General features: G+C 45.5%; 1 long non-coding RNA gene across 1 annotated transcript; it reads left to right on the forward strand.

Annotated features, from left to right (window-relative positions):
• The first annotated feature begins 423 nt into the window (after positions 1–423).
• Positions 424–23526, forward strand: LOC135967549 (uncharacterized). Its single transcript, XR_010581723.1, has 4 exons — positions 424–569; positions 15963–16070; positions 19084–19200; positions 23225–23526. It is a non-coding gene; the product is annotated as an uncharacterized lncRNA (long non-coding RNA).
• The last annotated feature ends 723 nt before the right edge of the window (positions 23527–24249 follow it).

Below are 24249 nucleotides of genomic sequence, written 5' to 3' on the forward strand. Positions count from 1 at the left end.
AAAAGAAGGACGGGAGGCTGTGAAGGGCCCAGGTGCCCTGCTGACTGAGGTTTGATCACGACCCAGTGGGCCTGCATTTCCTATGGAGGGTAAAAAACTAAAGATTCAATATCTCAGCCTTCTTAGAAGGATACAGGTCTTCTTCTGACATGAAAACATGTTGAAATTAAGAAAAATCAAGTTGCAGAGATGTATAGAAAAAATGGTGTGTGTGTGTGTGTGTGTGTGTGTGTGTGTGTGTGTGTGTAAGAGAGGCTGAACTGTGCCTTGGCCCACCCCCGACCAATTTGTATGTTGAAGCCCTAATCCTCAGCCTCTCAGGATGTGACTGTATTTGGAAACAGCCTTCAAAGAGGTAATTAAGGTTAAATGAGGTCATTAGAGTGGGCCCTAATCTAACAGGCCTGGTGTCTTTATAAGAAAAGGAGATTAGGACACAGCCTCACACAGAGGGAAGACCATGTGAGGACACAGGGAGAGGGCGTGGCTACCCAAAAGCCAAGGAGAGAGGCCTGAGAAGAAACCAGCCGTCTCAACACCGCGATCCTGCACTGCCAGCCTCCACAACTGTGAGAAAATAAATCCTGTTTTTGGAGTAACTGGTCTGGGGTATTTTGTTAAGGCAGCCCTAGCAAACAGGATGTAATAAAATAAAACTTGAAGAGAATACGTAATTTTTAAAATTTTTTTAAGAGATGGGGGTCTCACCATATTGCTCAGATGGGTCTGGAACTCCTGGACTCAAGCAATCCTCCTGCCTCAGCCTCCTTAATAGCTGGGACTGCAAGCGTGAGCCACCTGGCCCAGCTTAAAACTGGAAGAAAATTCATCATTCTCTAGCTAAGGTTACTTCTGAATGGGTGGCTATATAAGGGACTTTTAACTTTTTTTTTTTTTTTTTAAAGTCAGGATCTCTCTCTGTTCCCAGGCTGGAGTGCAGTGGCACAATCAAAGCTCACTACAACCTCCGCCTCCTGGGCTCAAGGGATTTTCCCATCTCAGCCTCCTAAAGGACGACAGGCATGTGCTACCATGCCTGACTAATTTTTGTGTTTTTTGTAGAGATGAGGTCTTGCCATCTTCCCCAGGCTGGTCTCAAACTCCTGGGCTCAAGCGATTTGCCTGCCTTGGCCTCCCAAAATGCTGGGATTATAGGCATAAACCACCATGCCCAGCCTTAATTTTTATTTTTGTTTTTTGTTTGTTCGTTTGTTTGTTTAGAGATGGTATCTCGCTCTGTCACCAAGGCTGGAGTGCAGCGGTGAAATTTTGGCTCACTGCAGCCTCCGCCTCCCAGGTTCAAGTGTTTCTCCTGCCTCAGCCTCCCGAGTAGCTGGGATTATAGGCATGCGCCACTATGCCCGGCTAATTTTTTGTTTTTGTTTTTGTTTTTTGTTTTTTGAGACAGAGTCTTGCTCTGTAGCCCAGGCTGGAGTACAGTGGCACAATCTTGGCTCACTACAACCACCGCCTCCTGGGTTCAAACAATTCTTGTGCCTCAGCCTCCCGAGTAGCTGGGATTACAGGCACACACCACCACACCCGGCTAATTTTTGTATTTTTAGTAGATACAGGATTATGCCATGTTGGCCAGGCTGGTTTCGAACTCCTGACCTCAGGTGATCCACTCGCCTCGGCCTCCCAAAATCGTGGGATTACAGGCGTGAGCCACCATGCCCAGCTTAACTTTTAAATTATACATTTTTGTTTGAACATATTATACTAAGCATAATTTCTTTTTAATGGAAATAAGGAATCTTTTTAAATTAGCTAAGATAAAAGAAAGTTAAAATGCAGAGTAACTGACGCCTCTCTCATGTGGTCACACTTTTGCCTCTGAGCTGCCAATAATGCAACTTACACAAGCACATCCTGTTGGTTACGGTTCACTGTGTCTGTGGGAAGACGGCCTGGACCACTATTAGGAGATACCCACAGCTGGGCACAGTGACTCATGCCTGTAATCCCAACACTTTGGGAGGCTGAGGCAGGCAGATCACCTGAGGTCAGAAGTTCGAGACCACCCTGGCCAACATGGTGAAATCCTGTCTCTACTAAAAATATTAAAAAAAAAAAATCAGCCAGGCATGGCGGTGGGCACCTGTAATCCCACCTATTTGGGAGGCTGAGGCAGGAGAATTGCTTGAACCCAGGAGACAGAGGTTGCAGTGAGCCGATACGGTACCACTGCACTCCAGCCCAGGCAACAGAGTGAGACTCTGTCTCAAAAAAAAAAAAAAAAAAAAGATACCCACCTAGTGTTAATAATGGCATCAAACAACAATGCTCTCTGCTTTGAGGAAAACCAAAGGAGTGATACCTTTGACCAGCTCTAGGGAAACCTAATATCTACTTAGTAGTTTGCTCTGGGGAAAAGAACTGGGACTGGGAGGTCTTTATTGCAGAAGGTAGAGAAAAGTAATTAGGCTTTTTTTTCACTAACATGTATTGAGCTCTTATTATATGCAATCATTACGTTAAGTGATTTTCATTTATTATTTCATTTAATTGGAAAACAGTGCTTTGGGAGGTTGAGGCTGGAGGATCACTTGAGCCCGGGAGTTCAAGACCAGACTGGGCAACACAGTGAGACCCCATCTCTATCAAATTTTTAAAAAATTAGCCAGCCACGGTGCCATGCGCCTATAATCCCAGCTACTCCGGAGGCTGAGGTAGGAGGATTACTTGAGTCCAGGGCGCCAAGGCTGCAGTCAGCCATGGTCGTGCCATTGCACTCCAGCCTGGGTGACAGAGCAAGACCCTGTCTCAAGAAACAAACAAACAAAATAAAAATAAAAAAATAAAAGGGCAGCTGAATCTGAAAGAGGTTAATGAAATTGGTCAAACCTCTCAGCCAACAGAGAAGCAGTCAGGATTTGGACCCATGTAGTCTGGCTTAAGGCTAATGCTCTCTTAACCTACATCTTGTGTAAGAAGGCCTGGCATCAAGTTTTACTGCAGCTACTTGCTAGATAAATGACCTTGGGAAAATCCCTCCCTATCCGTAGTCCTAACTTCCCTCTTTAGTAGAGAGAGGGCTTCACCTAGATACCCTCTGAGGACCTCTTGGCAGGCCTGGCCCTATTCCATCATTTTGGCAAATGGTCTGGGTGGAGGAATCCAACAGACGGGGCCTCGGTTCCAGCACAAGATTTGCCTTAGCTTTGAAGAGGCAGCTGTGTCCTGGAAGATAGACATTGTCACCAGGAAAGAGATGATGCCTTGTCTGCAGGATCTGCTGCGGGAGGTAGGGGGACTCACTCATAGCCAGGCTGTGGTGCAAGACCTTGGGGATCTCCCTACCGCTCCTTCCCTTCTGAGCCCTACTTCTGCCTCTACTCTTGGCTCCACTGCCATTTTCTCAGCTCTGTCTTGCCCATCAGTGGTGATAAGTGATGCCAAGATCAAGCTGCTGGCAGTTTTTTGTTTGTTTGTTTGAGATGCAGTATTGCTCTGTTGCTCAGGCTGGAGTGCAGTGGCGCGATCTTGGCTCACTGAAACCTCCGCCTCCTGCGTCCAAGTGATTCTCCTGCCTCAGCCTCCCAGTAGCTGGGACTACAGGCATGCACCACCACACCTGGCTAGTTTTTGTGTTTTTAGTAGAGATGGGGTTTCACCATGTTGGCCAAGCTGGTCTCTAACTCCTGACCCCAAGTGATCTGCCCACCCCAGCCTCCCAAAGTGCTGGGATTTCAGGCTTGAGCCACCGCGCCCAGCTGCTGCTAGCAGTTTTTAAAATGTTTCGGTAGAGATGGGGTCTCACTATGTTGCCCAGTCTGGCAGTCCAACATCAAGGAGCTGCACTTCCAAACCAGTCAGATCTGCCCCAGGCCCATCTGCAACTCCAGGTATTGAGACCAGGGAATCTGTGAGGGGCAGAATGCCAATTCAAGGGCCATTCTTCGGTGCTGCTTCCATCCAAAACATAACCTCATTCCCACCCCACTCCACACTTCACAGCTTTACACAACACAGTGAATTCGGTGGAGCCACGCTTTCTCTAAAAGTCACTTTCTAAACAGTGCTCTGGGATAGGTCTTCCTTGGAGAGAGTTTTTGTCTTTGAGTTTCTTCAAGGTTTTTCCACCCCAGCATCACTCCCACCTGAGACATCCTCCAATGCACGCCAAAATCTACCTGGAAAGGGCAACAGAATTAAGGGGACTATGGTTGGTATTCTCTCTATCCAGAGATCTGGGTACAGCATTTTAGGACAGGAGAAGCTCCAGACATGAGGAAAGAATGGTGGAATGCGTTCATTTCATGCCCATGCTGGGGGCAGCAGCAGAGGGGCTAAGCCACCTCAAAAGGAAACAGAATAGAGTTCCCTGAACTTTCCATGCCTAAGGTGGTTAGGACCCTGAGAGGCCGCCTTGATGGGCCCCCCTCAGTGTTCAGATGGGAAACTGGGACCTGGAAAAGGGAAGGGATCTGTGAGTCAATGACAGAGGGAACAGTACAATCTGGGCTCCCAAATGCCATTCCAAGGCCATTTCCATGGCAGCCCTCGTCGTATTTGAGAGCTGCCTCCTCCTGTTCATCTCCTCTGATTGCACCGCTGTGAAAAGGTCAGTGCCTGGTGGAGCTGGGTAACATTTTTGTTTCTAGCCTCAGTTTTCCCTGGGATAGGCTTAGGTAGGGCCTTTCAGCACCTATGTCACCATTTTTTTGCTTGCCCCCTATTAACTTGGAAATTTTGTTTACAAGTTTCTTTTTTTTGAAAGAGAGAAAGAGATCAGAAGTTAGATGACAACCCACACCATTTGGTTAAATCATCGAATACTGGCTTTCTTTCTTAAAGTTAGTGGTTATTACACATTTGAAAAACAGATGACTTTTCTCCTTGCCCACCAAACTTCTAAGACTGTCAATGACCTCAGCGGAAAGGCAAGTCCTGTATGCTGACTTTATAACCCTCCAGGGTCTGGCCCCACAGAACGTTCTAGTCTTATCTCACAGTAGTCCCACCACCATCACCCCTACACACCAGCCTGTGCCTATCCACGCTGAACTTCATTCTTCTCCATGGACACACCAGCCTTATCACACCTCTGCACATTTCACACACATAACAGTCTCCTCTGCCTGCAATGATACCCACCCCTTTCTTCATATCTTTAAGCTTTTTGTTTGTTTGTTTTGAGACAAGTCTGGCTCTGTCACACAGGCTGCAGTGCAGTGGTGCGATCTTGGTTCACTGCAACCTCTGCCTCCCGGGTTCAAGCAATTCTCCTGGCTTAACCACCCGAATAGCTGGGATGACAGGTGTGCACCACCACACCAGCTTGTTTATTTATTTATTGAGACAGAGTCTTGCTCTGTCACCAGACTGGAGTGCAGTGGCGCGATCTCAGCTCACCTTAACCTCCGACTCCCTGGTTCAAGCTATTCTCCTGCCTCAGCCTCCTGAGTAGCTGGGATTACAAACATGCACCACCACACCCAGCTAATTTTTGTATTTTTAGTAGAGATGGGGTTTCACCAGGATGGTCTCAAGCTCCTGACCTCAAGTGATCCACCCGCCTTGGTCTCCCAAAGTGCTGGGATTAATTACAGCGTGAGCCACCACGCCTCGCCATCTTTTAAGTTGTTTTATACTTCTGCGGGTCTGGCTTAGAAGTCCCTCCTCCTTGAGGTCTGTCTTTAAATTGGAAGTGCCCTCTGTCCCCCTCTGATTGCCCATTGCATTTTATCAATCCCTTTCTTTGAGCAGGCACTACTTTTTCTCCTAGTGGTTAAATAGTCATCTCTCAACTGGACTGTGAACCACAAGGCAGGATTCCTGTCACATGAAGCATCTTGGATTTCCCCATGGCACCTAGAACATATTAATGAGTAACAAACATTGTGTACCTAAGTTCAGAGCATGAGTAACAAACTGAGTGACCTCAGTTGCGGAGACTCGGAGGCATGACACTTAAGAATGGAACACAGAGACGGAAGAGAACAGAACCCTTCAAGGGAACATTTATGGTGGATGGAAATCAATCACCTTGAGCTAGAGACACAGAGGGCATATAGATAAGGCTAAAAGGAAGAACAGCACAAGTACTGTCCTGGTGAACAAGAAATGCAGTCTCTGCTGGGCGAGGTGGCTCAAGCCTGTAATCCCAGCACTTTGGGAGGCCGAGGCGGGCAGATCACAAGGTCAGGAGTTTGAGACAAGCCTGGCCAACATAGTGAAACTCTGTCTCTACTAAAAATACAAAAAGTAGCCGGGTGACTCTTGCCTCGATCACCTAAGTAGCTGGGGTTACAGGCATACGCCACCACACCCGGCTAATTTTGTAATTTTGGTAGAGATGGGGTTTCACCATGTTGGTCAGGCTGGTCTCGAACTCCTGACCTCAGGTGATCCACCCCTCTCAGCCTCTCAAAGTGCTGGGATTACAGGTGTGAGCCACTACCCCCGGCAGAAACACTAATTTTGAGCCAGAAATCGTGGTGAATCTTGGAATTGGGATACGATGGGACTTCTGCTCTCAGGGGCTAGGACACTGAGATGGTAGGGAAAGGGAGTTACAGGTAAAATGTATGGCTATGTTTGGAAATATGTCCGCATGTAGCACTCTAGCCCTATACGAAGACACCTTGGGAAGAGGCTGTGTCCATGTGTCACCTACAGATAGAGCTGTGTGGCCAGAAATTTCTCACACTAGATGTGGCTGCAGCTGAGCATAACACTATAGAGGAGAAGCATTATCTTCTCCTCTGCCACTGGGTGTGTCTTGACAGCTAAAGCTTTGGTCAAGGTCCTCTGGATTTCCAGCACACCATATGTTGATGAAAGTGGTATCTGGGTGACCATCATGTGGACTTGGAAAACACAGACCTGCTGACACGGAAATAATTAGGCTCTCCAGCTTCTAGAGTGGAAGACAGAAAGGGAGGAGGTCTGGAATGGGTTTGTGTATGAGTTTTCTATTGCTGCTGTATCAAATCACCACAAACTTGGTAGCTTAAAAACACAAATGTGTGATCTTACAATCCTGGAGGTCAGAAGTCTAAAATGGGCCTCACTGGGCTAAAATCAAGGAGTCAACAGGGCTGCCTTCCTTCTGTTTTTTGTTTATTTGGTTTTTTTGTTTGTTTTTGTGGTTTTTTTTTTTTTTTTTTTTTTTGAGATGGAGTCTTGCACTGTCGCTCAGGCTGGAGTGCAATGGTACAGTCTCGGCTCACTGCAAAATCTGCCTCCCGGGTTCAAGCGATTCTCCTGCCTCAGCCTCCTGAGTAGCTGGGATTACAGGCACCTGCCACCATACCTGGCTAACTTTTTGTAGTTTTGGGTTGGCCAGGTTTGGTCTCGAACTCCTAACCTTGTGATCTGTCCACCTCGGCCTCCCAGAGTGCTGGGATTACAGGCGTGAGCCACTGCAGCCGGCCTGTTTTGTTTTTTTTTTTTTTTTGAGACAGGGTGTCACTCTGTTGCCCAGACTGGGGTGCAGTGGTATGATCACTGCTCACTGCAGCCTCCACCTCTCTGGGCTCAGTTATTCTCATGCCTCAGCCTCCTGAGTAGCTGGGACTGCCAGCACGTGCCACCATGCCGGGCAAATTTTTGTGTTTTTTGTAGAGATGGGGTTTTGTCATGTTGCCCAGGCTGGTCTCGAATTCCTAGGCTCAAGCGATCCACCCGCCTTGACCTCCCAAAGTGTTGGATTACAGGCATGAGCCGCCGTGCCTGGCCTTGCATTCCTTCCAGAGGCTCTAGAAGAGAAGTCATGTTCTTGCCTTTTTAGCTTCTAGGGTCTGCCTGCATTCCTCCTGTCTTGGCCCCTTCTTCCATCTTCAAAGTCAGCAGCATAGCATCTTTACATCTTTTCTTCTTCCCTGTTCTACATTCAAGGGATCTTTGTGGTTAAATTGGGCTCATTTGGAGAGTCCAGTGTGACCTTCTTATCTTAAGGTCTGCTGTTTAGCAAGCTTAATACCATGTACAACCTTAATTCCTTCTCACTGTGTAACATAAAATAGTCTCATGTCACATAACATATCACTCCTGACCAGGAGATCAGGACATGGACATCTTCAGGGTGCCATCATTCTTACTGTTACAGTTAACAAAGATTTTGTGCCATGGCAACATGAAGAAACAAACCCTTATCCTTATTTTCCTTCAGTCTTTCTCATCATGTAGAAAAATCTTTGGATCCAAAAGAGAAGACTCTACATTGTTAGACTCAAAGCTCAAAATAGGTGAAGAGGGAAGTACATTAACTCGCCACATGAATGAGTGCTGGGCTTCAGTATTGGAACAGAATTTGCCATGAGATACTGAAAGAATTTAGGATTGAGATTTCCCAGTTGCTCATACAGAGCTTTGAGAATGTATGGAGAATAGCCAAAGTGTTAGAAGACTAGAAATGGGCAAACAGTGTACAGTTTTTTGAAGGGAGGAGGAGGTAGAACCTCTAAACTATAGGTGAATGAGACTGACATTGCTTCTAGTCTCCCAGGCTGGAGTGCAATGGTGCAATCTCAGCTCACTGCAACCTCTGCCTCGCAGGTTCAAACGATTCTCCTGCCTCAGCCTCCCGAGTAGCTGAGATTACAGGCGCCAGCCACCACACCTGGCTAATTTTTGTATTTTTAGTACAGAAGGAGTTTTGCCATGTTGGCCAGGCTGGCCTCGAACTTCTGATCTCAGGTGATCCACCCACCTCAGCCTCCCAAAGTGCTAGTATGACAGGCGTGAGCCACCGTGCCCGGCCTGAAAATAATTTCGAATGAAATATGAAAGGAATGGTTCCCAAGCACCTAAAAGAATCCTTTGCAATTATGAAACAATATAGGTGCTCTGAGAACAAATCATGTCAGACAAATGTTATTTCCTCCTTTGACATGGTTTCTCCATGGTAGATTTAGAGGAGAGATGGACTCTGTGCATCACCACATTCTAAGAAACTCATGGAGCTTTCCTAAGGCAGAGACCATAGGTGGCTCATCTGTAAATTAACAGTGGTGTGCTGGGACTGCCTCATGCTGGCTCACAAGAGCTGTTTATGCAAATACATCTCTTTCCAACTCTATGTTCAATGACATCACCTTGGTAGTTTGAAATCTGCCATGGTAGGAAGTAGTTACGCCATGGAAATCAGCAAACATTACAAACTAGGGCTTTTTTTTCTTCTGGGTAGTCAGCTGTTAAAACACTCACAGCCACAACACGGCGTCCACGGCAAGTATCTGGTACAAGACACAGCAGGTGCCCAATGAATGTTGGCTGAATAAATAAATAACTTGACCAAAAAACTAAACAAAGTCTCCCGTAATAAAATTGGGGTCAAGATAGAGACATCTTAGCTACATGCCAGTGCAATGAAAATTTTAAAAACAAACAAACAAAAGGAAAAGAAAAGAAAGAAGAAGAAAACGAATCAATGTCAAGTTGGAGGGAATTTTCTAAGACTGGGAAAAAAAAAAAAAAAAAAACAAACTTCTGCCCTTGGTCTGCGAGTCTTGAGTAATCTTTGCCAATGTAAAGTCCTGTTCTTGGATTAAATGAAAACTAAAATAACAAAACAAATTATAAAATACAGGGTGGAGTAGAGGTAGGAGAACATAGCAGCATGAGGTATGAAAAGTGAATCTCACTATTCCCAACTGGCCGGAAGATGATGAATGCATTGTGCCCGGATCCAGGTGTCACACAGTTGAACATTCAGAGAAGAGTCACTAGGGTGATGGAAAACCAAAACTTGCCAGATGAGGCATGACAGAAGGAATTATGAGTGTTTTCATTGGAGAAAACTCAAATGAGTGTGAGGTTGTCACCAAATATTTGAATGATTATCACACTGATAGGGCCATCACACTGCCCAACTCCAGGGACACTGTTTACATACTAGTCTACGTGAAAAGCAGCAGATGCCCACAGCTGAGCAACGTGCAGTCTGTACAACCGGAAGCACTTGTCCTGCATATGACAAGGTGTCACTATTTCAAGTAGTAGGAGCCCCTGAGAATTACATTTCAGCTCAATTTCGGTAAGACCCTCAGAACTGCTGAAAAGGATCCCTCGTGCCTTGGATGGAATCTAAGCAGAGGCTGAATGGCCCATGTCTTAGAGGTGGCATAGGGGATTCTGACAACAGAAAATCTGAAGGAGGGATTTTGGTTTGGTTTGGTTTTGGGTTTGGGTCTTTTTTTTGGTTTTTGTTCGTTCGTTTGTTTTGTTTTGCTTTTTTTGACACAAAGTCTCACTGTGTTGCGCAGGCTGGAGTGCAGCGACGCAATCTTGGCTCACTGCAACCTCCGCCTCCCAGGTTCAAGCCATTCTCTTGCCTCAGCCTCCTGAGTAGCTGGGACTGCAGACATGTGCCACCACGCCCGGCTTATTGAAGGAGGGTTTTCTTTTTCTTTTCTTTTTTTTTTTTTTTTTGAGACGGAGTCTCGCTATGTCGCCCAGGGTGGAGTGCAGTGGCCGGATCTCAGCTCACTGCAAGCTCCGCCTCCCGGGTTTTTACGCCATTCTCCTGCCTCAGCCTCCCGAGTAGCCGGGGCTACAGGCGCCCGCCACCTCGCCCGGCTAGTTTTTTGTATTTTTTAGTAGAGACGGGGTTTCACCGTGTTAGCCAGGATGGTCTCGAACTCCTGACCTCGTGATCCGCGCCGTCTCGGCCTCCCAAAGTGCTGGGATTACAGGCTTGAGCCACCGCGCCCGGCCTGAAGGAGGGTTTTCTTGGATGACTTTTTACATTTTTCTAACTCTGAGATTCACTAATCCCAGAGATAGAAACTCTATCATTTATGGAGCTTCTACTTGCACTAGGTACTGGGTTGGGTGCTTTATGTACCTGATTTAATGTGATATTCAGAACAACCCTACAATGTGGATATTATATTTACAGATAAGAAATTGAGACTCAGATATTTATTCTTTGTCTGCACTCATTCAATGATTAAGAAATTTAGCCAGGATTTAAAGCTGAGAATATGTGATTCCTTTATTCTTCCTGAAACACTGGGGATTGGAAAGAAAGTTCACCACCCCCCAACCCCCCATCCCAGAACTTTTGGTTGGCAGCGTGACAAGTCTCAACAGTGGTGGTCATGTCTTATAGGCAAGACTTCATACATTGCCTGAACTGATGACTCAGGCTGAAGACCTCCTCTCCTAGCCTTAGGATGCCTAGTCTGTGGGACCAGACTCTTGCTTTGCTTCTTCCCTTGGGCTGTCATCGCAAATTCACAATGCCCTGAAGAAAAGGAAGATGCTCAGGAAAACATAGCCTCTGAGTTTTCCTCTCTAGATTAAAGGTTGCGAGTCAGATGTCTCTTTATCCTGCCTCTCCACCTACTCCACTGAAACTCAGGTCTTGACAGTGACTCTGTGGCTCACAATCAGCCCCAGGATTGCTTGCTTGCATGGAGCCAGTGACAGACTGGAGCCAGTCCCTGGGAGCTACCAAGTAGCTGACAAACTGGGAAGCGTGATCTTTGACTCATTCATCCATTACCCAACTAATCAGCACTGCATAGCTTGGGTGTTCACAGTGTGTCATCGTGCATGAGAGCCACACCTCTCCATGGCTAGAATAGCTTGCCTGGCTGGCTCCTGAAGCATTTAGAGGATGTTTGTTGACTGGGAAGAACCAGTGCCTTGACTATTACCTAATGAGTTGTATCCACCAGTCATGTAACTCTCCAGTGTGAGAATTTGGTTGTGGGCTGATGTTGTGTCTTAGGCAATTACTTTGGATTTATTTGGAGCCACCCCTGTTGACAGTGGCTAGCACTCACACCTAGGATTAAAGTCTATTTATTATCAGAGGGCAAAAACCTGTCCTCACAGTGAACACAGCTACAATTACAGTCAGGGATTCATATCTCATTCTCTTTCAGCCTCTCAAGGGCACAATTTATTTTTGGCCTTGCTATTTTTCTGTCTGAATTATTTCCTGCTATCCAGGCACTCCAGACCCCAACATTATTCTGTTCCATCCCACCACCACCATTGTCTGTAAATACACCATAGAACCATGTCTGTAAATACACCATAGAACCATGAACATTGGTGCTACAGACAAGACAAAGCACAGAAGGCTTGTCCAACATAAAACAGAAAGTACCATGATGTTTCAACTCAATATCATACCCTCCCCCACCTTAAATGAAGAGCTGTTGTAATGTGTGGCACAAACAATGGTAAAGAAATTGGTAAAAGGTAGTGCATATCTTTACTTTTCTAGAAGATTCTAACATTGTCTTGGAATTCACCAACCTCAGAACTTTGTAAAGACATCATAATGAAATGCTGAGAGTGACTGAAAAAGGTCTGTACTACACACTAGTTAAAAACCCACAATGAGGCCGGGCACAGTGGCTTACGTCTGTAATCTCAGCACTTTGGGAGGCTGAGGCTGGCGGATCATCAGTGGAAAGGAGTTCGAGACCAGCCTGGTCAACATGCTGAAACCCCATCTCTACCAAAAATACAAAAATTAGCCGGGCATGATGGCAGGAGCCTGTAATCTCAGCTGCTTAGAAGGCTGAGGCAGGAGAATCACTTGAACCCAGGAAGCGCAGGTTGCAGTGAGCCGAGATTATGACACTGCACTCCAGCCTGGGCAACAAGAGTGAAATTCTGTCTCAAAAAGCAAAAAAAACTTAAAAAAACCCACAGTGGGTTCTGATGTCCAACTCCTGCTCCTCTTCAGATGATGCCAGTGATGACCCTAAACCAGAGGGGCAGGTTGGGTCTAATTATTTGTAGGCAGCCGATGTCTCCTGGTCTCACACAGGACACCCTGCACTGGGATGTCTGCCTCTTTCTATAGGATCCTATTACTCAGCATCATCTTTCTGCACAAGCTGAAGCTGCAGTGTTTGGATGCTGAGTCTGAGAATAGCTGAGTGAGGCTGAATGCTCTGAATCTCTAACCCAAGGGCTGTGAGCATGTAATCTGCTGGGAACTTTCTCCTCTAGTGACTGTATTCATATATGTTGTGGCCAAGAAAAGGAGGTTTAAAGCCCCTCTGTCTGGAGGAGTTCCTTCCTGCTTGAGATCGGAACTGAAAACGACTTCTCCATTTGCACAATGCTCTGGCATTTACTGGGCAACAGTGTTACGTGCCTCTGCAGCGAGAGTAACTTGAGATACTGCTTTTTAATCACTTCTTGCCCAATATCTCATATTACACAGTCATAATCCTCTCATACTTATTAATCAGAAAGCAGAACAGTTGGTGAATAGCTTGAGTTCTTCAACTGCAATCTGTAAGGGATATAGTGAAGTGCTGTTTGTGTCGTTCTATTGGAGAAATCAGGGGAAGGTTTGATGGGGGAAATGTCACCTACCTATATCATTTTCTTTCTCTTTTTTTTTTTTTTTTTTGAGATGGAGTCTCGCTCTGTCACCCAGGCTGGAGTGCAGTGGCACAATCTCAGTGCACTGCAACCTCTACCTACCAGGTTCAAGTGATTTTCCTGACTCAGCCTCCCAGGTAGCTGAGATTACAGGCATGCGCCACCACATCAGCTAATTTTTATATTTTCAGTGGAGACAGAGTTTCACCATGTTGGCCGGGCTGGTCTTGAACTCTTGGCTTTAAGTGATCCAAGCACCTCGGCCTCCCAAAGTGCTGGATTACAGGCGTGAGCCACCTTGCCCAGTCATTGACTGCAACAGTAGACATTTCGTATTGTGGGCTGCAGAGAATTCCAAAGAATGCTACTTTCTCATTAGAGCCATCTTTAATGGATATTCCCTGAAAGAAAAAGATTAAAATTCAGTTTGCTACATGTACATCTGTAGAATGAATTCCCAGAAGTAGAACTGTTATATCAAAAGGCATGTGTATTTATTTATTATTATTATTTTTGAGACGAAGTCTTACTCTGTCGCCCAGGCTGGAGTGCAGTGGCACGAACTCGGCTTACTGCAAGCTCCGCCTCCCGGGTTCAAACCATTCTCCTGCCTCAGCCTCCCAAGTAGCTGGGACTACAGGCGCCCACCACCTGTATTTTTAGTAGAGACGGGGTTTCACCCTGTTAGTCAGGATGGTCTCGATCTCCTGACCTCGTGATCCGCCCGCCTCGGCCTCCCAAAGTAGGCATGTGTATTTATAATTTTCATATAGAGTTTGTACCAATTTCTGCTTCCACCAGCAAGTGTATGAGAGTGCTTATTTCCCCACATTTTTGTAAATAAAATGGGCTTTCAAACTTTGCCAATTTCATAGGTGAAAAAATACATTTGTGCCTCACTGTGAAAAAATTCATCTTTTTGTCACTGGAGACTTTTTGAAAGAGAGGATTGGGTCCTGCCAATGTTTCCTTGGGGTTTACTCATACCACCCAGGATCCTGAAGAAAAATGGAGTGGGCCATGTGCAGTGGCTCATATTTTGTACTTAAAGCTTGCATCGGGTGCTTTCCCAAGCATCCAGGCCCAGGAATGACACTGTATTGGGAAATGAGCTAATTAACCACATCCCTTCTTCCGAAGCCAACTCCAGGGCAACTGCAACATTATCATAGAAGTTGCACAGGTCAATGGCCAGGTGCAGTGGCTCATGCCTCTGATCTCAGCACTTTGGGAGGCCGAGGTGGGTGGATCACTCGAGATCAGGAGTTCAAGACCAGTCTGGCAAACATGGCGAAAACCCATCTGTACTAAAAATACATAAATTAGTCGGGCATGGTGGTGGGCGCCTGTAATCCCAGCTACTGGGGAGGCTGAGGCATGAGGATCACTTGAACCTGGGAGGTGGAGGTTGCAGTGAGCCAAGATTGTGCCACTGCACTCCAGCCTGGGCAACAGAGCAAGACTCCATCTCCAAAAAAAAAAAAAAAAAAAAAAAGAAAGAAAAGAAAAGAAAAGAAAAATGGGGGTAGAAGAGAGGAAGGAGATCAGGCAGAAGGAGAGAGGAGTAGTAGACAGCAGAAAAGGGATGGGGAGCTGGGCGCGGTGGCTCATGCCTATAATCCCAGCACTTTGGTAGGCTGAGGCAGGTGGATCACGAGGTCAGGAGTTCAAGACCAGCCTGACCAACATAGGGAAGCCCCGTCTCTACTAAAAATACAAAAGTCAGCCGGGCATGTTGGCGTGCACCTGTAATCCCAGTTACTCAGTAGGCTGAGGCAGGAGAATCACTTGAACCTGGGAGGCAGAGGTTGCAGTGAGCCAAGATCATACCACTGTAATCCAGCCTGGGTGACAGAGTAAGACTCCGTCTCAAAAGAAAAAAGAAAAGAAAAGAAAAGAAAAGAAAAGAAAAGAAAAGAAAAGAAAAGAAAAGAAAAGAAAAGAAAAGAAAAGAAAGGAAAGGAAAGGAAAAGAAAAAAGAAAAGAAAAGGGGTGAGGAGGGTGAGGAAGTAGAGTAGCAGTAGGTTGGGGTACTCAGAGTGTAGCTAGAGGTTATAGTTCCCAGCTAATCAGGTATGTTCTTGTTTTCTCTCCATTTGACCGATCGCCACCCATCAACACACCCATTTTCTACCCAGGTGCTTTACTTCCTGTGAGCAGGGAGTTGTGTTGTAGGTGCTAACTCATCTTGACTGCTCATGACATTCTCAGATTTCAAGACAGACACTAGACGTGGATGCACCTACTGCCCAAGAAGTTCTTTCTAGGAGGGCCAGGGGGGAAAAAAAGTGGAGGGAGTTGTTAGGGTAAACAGTGAGGTTTCTAATGCTACATCACTGATTATTTGGGATGGGAGAAATGACCACAGTGAATTCTGGGCTAATCAAAAAGACCTCAGGTCTTACTACCGGGAGATAAAAACCAGTGGATCAAAAGTTTTAGTACTAATTTATACGGTTTGTGCAGAGTGCAATTGCCAGAGGAAAAGCTAATCTGTTAGGCTCTTTGGGCTGTAAGGTACAAAGACGTTTATCCAGATTGCCTTGAATGTTGATGGTTTATGAAGCTATATGTATAAGACAGAGTGCTGACCATACAGCCAGGTCTCTAGTGAACTTTTTGCAGCTAAACAACTATCCTTTCCCATCCCCCAGGCCTAGAACATAGTTTGATAATGGGAAGATTATACAGCAGGAGTCCCCAACCAGTAACAATCTATGGCCTGTTAGGAACTGCGCAGCACAGGAGGAGGTGAGCAGCAGGTGAGCAAATGAAGTTTCATCTGTATTTACATCCCTGCTCCATCACTCACATTACCACCTGAGCTCTGCCTTCTGTCAGATCAGCGGCGGCATTAGATTCTCATAGGAGCGCAAACCCTATTGTGAACTGCGCGTGTGAGAGATCTAAGTTGAGCCCCTCTTGGGAATCTAACACCTGATGATCTGCCACTCTTTCCCATCACCCCCAGATGGGACCGTCTAGTTGTAGGAAAACAAGCTCAGGGATCCCACTGAGTCTATATTATGGTGAGTTGTACAATTATTTCATTATATATGACAATGTCATAATAATAGAAATAAAGGCTGGGCACAGTGGCTCACACTTGTAATCCTAGCACTTTGGGAGGCCGAGGCAGGTGGATCTCCTGAGGTCAGGAATTCGAGACCAGCCTGACCAACATGGTAAAAACCCATCTCTACTAAAAATACATAAATTAGTCGGGCATGGTGGTGGGCGCCTGAAATCCCAGCTACTTGGGAGGCTGCAGTAGGAGAATCACTTGAACCCAGGACGTGGAGGTTGCAGTGAGCCTAGATCATGTCACTGCACTCCAACTTGGATGACAGAGACTCTGTCTCACTAAAAAAAAAAAAAGAAAGAAAGAAAGAAAGAAAGAAAGAAAGAAAGAAAGAAAGAAAGAAAGAAAAAAGTGCACAATAAACAGAATGCCTTGAATCTTCCTGAAACCATGCCCCAACTCATGATCCCATCTGTGGAAAAATTGTCTTCCATGAAACTGGTCACTGGTGCCAACAAGGTTGAGGATGGCTGTTATACAGGATTCAGTGTGGGTCTAGCAACTGGGTGATACTGCCCTTCCCTCAGCAGCAGGAGGAGCCAATGGCTGCTTTAGCACCTTACCATCCTTTTGATTCAGCTTCTCCATCTTTTCCTCTGCTGTTCACATCTTTACCTGCAAAATGTTCTTTTTTTTTTTTTTGAGACAGAGTCTTACTCTGTCATCCAGGCTGGAGTGTGGTGGAGTGATCTTGGTTCGCTGCAACCTCCACCTCCCTGGCTCAAGTGATCTTCCCACCTCAGCCTCACAAATAGCTGGGACCACGGGCACACACCACCTTGCCTGGCTAATTTTTTGTATTTTTTGTAGAGACAGGGTTTTGCCACGTTGCCCACAATCTCAAACTCCTGAGCTCAAGCCATCTGCCCGTCTCAGCCTCCCAGATTGCTGGGATTATAGGCATGAGCCACTGAGCCCAGCTGCAAAATGCTCTTTACTCTCCATCTGACCCTTTAGTGTCTGCTCACTCATAGGTTCAGGTCATATCTTCTTACTACCTCTTCTGTGTGTCTTTCACCTTTCGCTCCTCTTACCAATTGCTCAATGCCTGGTGTCTTCTATTTTAAAATTCTCAGATGATCACTGGGGTCCTTTGTGGCTCTGCTGATCTAACTTCATTCTGCCAGTCCCCAAATACCATATCTGCTCTTCCAGGCTACTGGTCTTCCCTCCTATATGATTGCCATGTTACCTACTATTCTAGAGAAGACAGCAAAGACCATTGTCAGTCAACTATGATGTTTAAAGGGAAAAAAGGTCGCTTTTATCCCATTTCTCATCAGAATGGATTGCATTGCCGAATCAGCTGATGGCTCCTGATAGACTCAGAGGATGTTGCAATGTGAAAGGCAGTGTGGAGAGGGAAGAAAGCTTGTTCCCCGTTCTTCATACTGTCATGGAGAAGGGGAGAAAGTATGGGCAGACATGTTCACCCCCATTTTCCTCTTTTCCTTCACACAGTCTTCCAGAGGGAGGAAGAGTGACTAACTGGAAGAGTGAGGTTGGGCCGGTTCTCAGCCTACTCTCAGCAAACTCAGATTCTGTGTTTCTCCATGCAAAGAACTTACCAGAACATGGTCTCACTTTCAGAAAAGGAGGACTACGATTTTGGCAATAAACAGTAGGAAGCCTGGAGGGGTCAAGCCATGGTTTCTTTTCTCAGTCTTTTGATCTTGATCTGTGCAACTTCTTTTTTTTTTTTTTTTTTTGAGACGGAGTCTTGCTCTGTCCTGTCGCCCAGGCTGGAGTGCAGTGGTGTGATCTCGGCTCTCGGCTCACGGCTCACTGCAACCTCCACCTTCTGGGTTCCAGTGATTCTTCTGCCTCAGACTCCTGAGTAGCTGGGATTACAGGCATGCGCCACCATGCCCAACTAATTTTTTTTTTAGATGGAGTCTTGCTCTGTCACCCAGGCTGGAGTGCAATAGCACAATCTCGGCTCACTGCAAGCTCCGCCTCCCAAGTTCAGGCCATTCTCCTGCCTCAGTCTCCTGAGTAGCTGGGACTATAGGCACCTGCCACCACGCCTGGCTAATTTTTTGTATTTTTAGTAGAGATGGGATTTCACCATGTTGGCCAGGCTGGTCTCGAATGCCTGACCTCGTGATCTGCCTGTCTTGGCCTCCCAAAATGCTGGGATTACAGGCATGAGCCACTGCACCTGGCCATTGACCTGTGCAACTTCTATGATAATGTTGCAGTTGCCCTGGAGTTGGCTTAGGAAGAAGCGATGTGGTTAATTAGCTCATTTCCCAATACAGTGTCATTCCTGGGCCTGGATGCTTGGGAAAGCACCCGATGCAAGCTTTAAGTACAAAATAGGGTGGTTTGCTTTAAGAGTCCTAAAGCAACCTGAGGAACAACGCAAGATATCCTGCATGGATATCAGCCTCCTACAAGGGAGTCCCAGGTCCATGACTCTATCCAGAAAGATTCTCCATTCCTCATTTTCCTCTATGGCTACCAGTCAATTCCTGAGGTTTGACTGAAAGAATTATCAACTTCAAATCTGCCCAGATGTCAGTGCTATCATTTTCGTGTCTCCTGATGGAAACATTCTTTGATTGGTTACTAAGACCTCTAAACCAGCAGAGCCCATAGTTGAGGAAATGAGAATGAAAAACTATCTAAGTGGGTTATTAGATGTAATAAAGAACGATGTTAACACTGATTTCTTTTCTTTTTTGAAACAGGGTCTTGCTCTGTCACCCAAGCTGGAGTGCAATCATAGCTCACTGCAACCTCAACTCCTGGGCTCAACTCTCACTTCAGGCACACATGTGTCTTACCCAAGGCATCAAAAATACCTGGTACATCTGGCCTCCAAGTCCTGTTAGGTTTTTTTTTTTTGAGACCTAGTCTTGCTCTGTCACCCAGGCTGGAGTGCAGTAGTGTGATCTTGGCTCACTGCAGCCTTGAACTTCCAGGTTCAAGCAATTCTCATGTCTTAGCCTCCCTAGTAGCTGGGACTACAGGCATATGCCACCACACCTGGCTAATTTTTATAGTTTTAGTAGAGATGGGATTTTGACGTGTTGGCCGGACTGGTCTCAAACTCCTGGCCTCAAGTGATCTGCTTGCCTCGGCCTCCCAAAGTACTGGGATTACAGGTGTGAGCCACCACGCCTGGATGATATTTTGAAGACTTCATATAAAAATAAGTACCTCAATAAGTTTTATATTGACTACATATTGAAATGATACTATTTTGGATATCATGGGTTCAGTAAACTGTGCTTTTAAAATTAATTTCACCTGTTTCTTTTAACTTTTTAAAAATGCAGCTACTAGAAAATTTGAAATTAGACATCTGGGTCACATTATATTTCTGTTGGACAGTGCTGCTGTAAAGGCTTAATTTGCTTTTCTTACCACAATAGCCCTCATGACTTGGGTTAGAGGGTCAACTTGGAAATTATGCCAATTGCTGAACTTATTTATTCCAATTGTACACTCAACCGTGAGATGAGTTTGGGGTCTTATTAGAGCCCAATGTGAGGCTTACTGGAATCAAAGCTTTATAATCTTATCATGAGGCTGCCACTGACTGGTAATCCATGACAGTGTTCTAGTCTCCCATTATTTCAAAGCCGAAGTTTTAGATATTTTCCTTCCTTGGGTGTACACCTACCCCTATGAATAGCTGTCTATTTGGAGAGGTTGAGGGGGAAGAGGCTGAGTATATCCTTGTCATGTTATCACAGCCTTTTTTTTGAGGGTATGCACCTTTCCTTTTATTTAAGGGGCTCATAGTCTCTGAAATTAATCAGACCTGGGGATTGAGTGAGGAGACAGGATTCTATGGTGGTGGTTCAGGTAAGGCCTCTTATCACCAAACCTGGAGTTTTTTGGTTTCATACCTCAAATAAAACCTTGTGGTGGGCTACCCATCTGTTTCAATTCTGGATCTTCTGTTTAGGTAATTAGGTATCACCAAAGAGTCAGACTATTCAGATGACTACATAAGTATCTTTGGCAGTTATGACAACTGTAGATTCCATGCCTTCGAAATGAAATGCTGATGCTTGGCCTCACTTGTGTGTTCTACTCCCAATTCCATCACCCTGATTGGAATTAGGGAGACTGTGTCATCCCATAAGGAGTGCAGTTCATCCCATTTGCATCCATGGCCTACAACTGCTTTACAGAGATTCTAGCTCTCCTTGCACTAATGCATTTCTCAATGGATTGGTGATATGAGTATATTGTTAGTCTTTACTGGAGGGGCATGATTTTTTTTTTTTTTTTTTTGAGATGGAGTCTTGCTTTGTAGCCCAGGCTGGAGTGCAGTGGCATAATCTTGGCTCACTGCAACCTCTCTCTCCCAGGTTCGAGCGATTCTCCTGCCTCAGCCTGTGGAGTAGCTGGGATTACAGGTGCCCGCCACCACGCCTGGCTAATTTTTGTAATTTTAGTAGAGACGGAGTTTTGCCATGTTGGCCAGGCTGGTCTCAAACTTCCAACCTCAGGTGATCCGCCCACCTCAGTCTCCCAAAATGTTGGGATTACAGGCATGAACCACTACGCCCAGCCTAAAAGGACATAATTTTGAGGTGGGTGAATCACATATGATAAATCCACTCCCAAGTCCCCATCTTCCTGCCTTTGCATTCCTTCCTCTACATCGTAGGCAGAAATTTCTGTCCTGTTGGCTTCATTTGGTGTAGTCTATCTATGAATCACAGTTTCCTGTCAGTCAACTGAGAAAAATCGCTCCTAGATGCTGGAGCTGGCATTTTCATCCAAAATCTCTGGAAAGAATACCATATTAAAAAAATTACCCTAACCTGACAGATGTGGTGGCTCACGCCTATAATCCTAGAACTTTGGGAGGCTGAGACAGGTGGATCACCAGAGGTCAGGAGTTTGAGACCAGCCTGGCCAAGATGGCAAAACCCCATCTTTACTAAAAATACAAAAATTAGTCTGGCGTGGTGGTGTGCGCCTATAGTCCCAGCTACTTAGGAGGCTGAAGCAGGAGGATAGCTTGAACACCGGGAGGCGGAGGTTGCAGTGAGCTGAGATCGCGCCACTGCACTCCAGCCTGGGTGACAGAGCAAGACTTCCTCTCAAAAAAAAAAAAAAAAAAAGTTTAGCCTCACCTTTATCTATGTCCCTCTTTACTTGGTCCAGCCCTTATGCTCACAGGCATTCTCCAGGGTTTTGCTAATAAAAATGAGCAAATGCTTAACATCCTTCTGATGTTTTAGCTTCCTTTTTCGTTCTGGATCCTCAAGGTCATGCTGGCTATCATATGAAGGCAATCAGAGATGGTAAGAATGCCCAGTATAAAGAGAATTGGCAAAGGCAACTCCCTCTAGCAAGGTGGGCTCCCTGACAGAAGAGAAAAAGGAGGGAGAGCTGCATTTACTGGCAAGAGAGGCTCACTGTGACTTGGGATACTCTGAGTCACATGAATTCCCCCAAACCAATTCTTCTAGGCCGACTTCTTCTTTCTGATAAATGCCATAACTTTTGCAATAGACCTGATGAGGCTATGAACTCAACTAATGTTTTAATTCAACATACTACAGAATGAAACTTTGAGTGTTAGGAAGCAGCAGGGAATACCAAGCTGGTCATCAAATCTAAGTGAGTGGGAAACTGGAGCAGGGAGATAAAGTCAGTCGGACTGAGTCAGTCATATGCAGGAACAGATTGGAGAGCAGCGTTCTGGAGGAGTCAAGTGAAGGCGGGAAGTCAGATGAAGTGGGCTGTGATCCTGACATGGACTTTTTTTTTTTTTTGAGACAGAGTCTTGCTCTGTCACCTAGACTGGAGTACAGTGGCATGATCTCGGCTCACTGCAACCTCTACCTCCTGGGTTCAAGTGATTCTCCTGCCTCAGCCTCCTCAGTAGCTGTGATTACAGACATGCACCACCACACCCAGCTAATTTTTTGTACTTTTGGTAGAGATGGGCTTTCGCCGTATTGGCCAGGCTGGTCTTGAACTCCTGACCTTAAGTGATCCACCTGCCTCAGCTTCCTGAAGTGCTGAGATTACAGGCGTGAGCCACTGAGCCAGGACTGGACTTTTCTTAGGTGTCAGCCTCCTGGGACTTTGGGCAATCTGCCCCTCCTAAAGAAGGCTTAGGATTGGTATGAAACATTAAAGAGTTCCCATTATAGAAAGTGAGCAGTTTGTGAGTGGTACATTCCCATCTGACCTGTACAAAACTAAAAAGAAAATGTTTCAGCCACATTTAGGTCATAGGAATGGGGAAGAAAGAGAATTCCTCACAAGGATTAGAGCAACAACCTTCCTGCTGGGTGTCTTCAAGCTTGTTCTCTCTAATCCATCCTCCACATAGCAGCCAGAGAAATCTTTCTAACACACTAAACCTTCAATTACTTCCTACTGCCTTCACGACAAAGCCTAGAACTGGACGTTGAAGGCTCTGCATGCCCCGGAGCTGCACAGAACCTAAGTTCACAATCTGTAGTTAATTTTCCCTGTGTAAAAAGTGAGATGAATATGGGTAAGAACAGAAAAAGGGGGAGGAGCTTGGAAGGTAGGGAAAGGAAACTTTGAGACCAAAGAGAGAGAGAAAGGATACTACTGCCAATTAGAAATCCTTAATGGAAGAACAGATCAAGGATTTTTAGGACAGTCATGTCTAAGGAGCAACTTTTTTTTTTTTTTTTGAGGCAGACTCTCACTCCGTCTCCCAGGCTGGAGTGCAGGGGTACGATCTAGGCTCACTGCAACCTCTGCCTCCGGGTTCAAGCAATTCTCCTGCCTCAGCCTCCCAAGTAGCTGGGATTACAGGCACGCACCACAACGCGTGGCTAATTTTTGGTTTTTTGTTTGTTTGTTTGTTTGTTTCAGTAGAGATGGCATTTCACCATGTTGTCCAGGCTGGTCTCGAGCTACAGGATTCAAGCAATCTGCCCACTGGCTTCCCAAAGTGCTGGGATTACAGGTGTGAGCCACCGGCCCCAGCCAGGAGCAACTGAAAAGTTGTTTGTTGTGCACTGTAGAATGGCGTTGCAGCCCTTCCCTCACAATTCATAAACCTCAACAAAGCTTGAAAGCACTTTTACTTCCCCACTTTCTTCTTTCACACCCCTACTCCTGTGTTTTGAGATAATTTAGAATTTTAGCCAAGGCTATTAAATTTTCTTCCATAATAAGTGTCATCTGATTTAAAATTCTCATTATTCCATGTCACATTAGCATCTATTTAGAATATGACAATTACAAGGTTCTTGTATTGTTTGTCTTTCCCTGTTGCTGAGTTGTTTTTTTTTGTTTTTGTTTTTTTTAACTATTATTTTAGGCTGGGCACAGTAGCTCACCCTTGTAATCCCAGCACCTTGGGAGGCCAAGGCGGGTGGATCTCCTGAGGTCAGAAGTTCAAAACCAGCCTGGCCAACATGGCGAAAACCTGTCTCTTCTAAAAATACGAAAATAAGCCAGGTGTGGTGGTGTATGCCTGTAATCCCAGCTACTTGGGAGGCTGAGGCAGGAGAACTGCTTGATCCTGGGAGGTGTAGGTTTAAATGAGCCAAGATCATGCCAGTGCACTCCAGCCTGGGTGACAGAGCGAGACTCCATCTAAAAAAAAATAAATTATTATTTTAAATTGACAAACAATAATTGTATATATTCATGGGGTACAAAGTGATGTTTTTATATATATAATGTAAAGTGATCAGATCAGGGTAATTAGCATATCCATCCTGTCAAACATTTATCATTTCTTCATGTTGGAGACATTTAATATCCTCCTTCTAGCTATTTGAAACTGTGTAATATATTATTGTTAACTATAGGGATCCGATAGAACACTAGAACTATAGGAACTATGAATTCTATAGAACACTAGAACTTATTCTTCTTATCTGGCTATGATT

This window comes from Macaca fascicularis, chromosome 15 (assembly GCF_037993035.2).
Source record: "Macaca fascicularis isolate 582-1 chromosome 15, T2T-MFA8v1.1".
Taxonomy (NCBI): domain Eukaryota; kingdom Metazoa; phylum Chordata; class Mammalia; order Primates; family Cercopithecidae; genus Macaca; species Macaca fascicularis.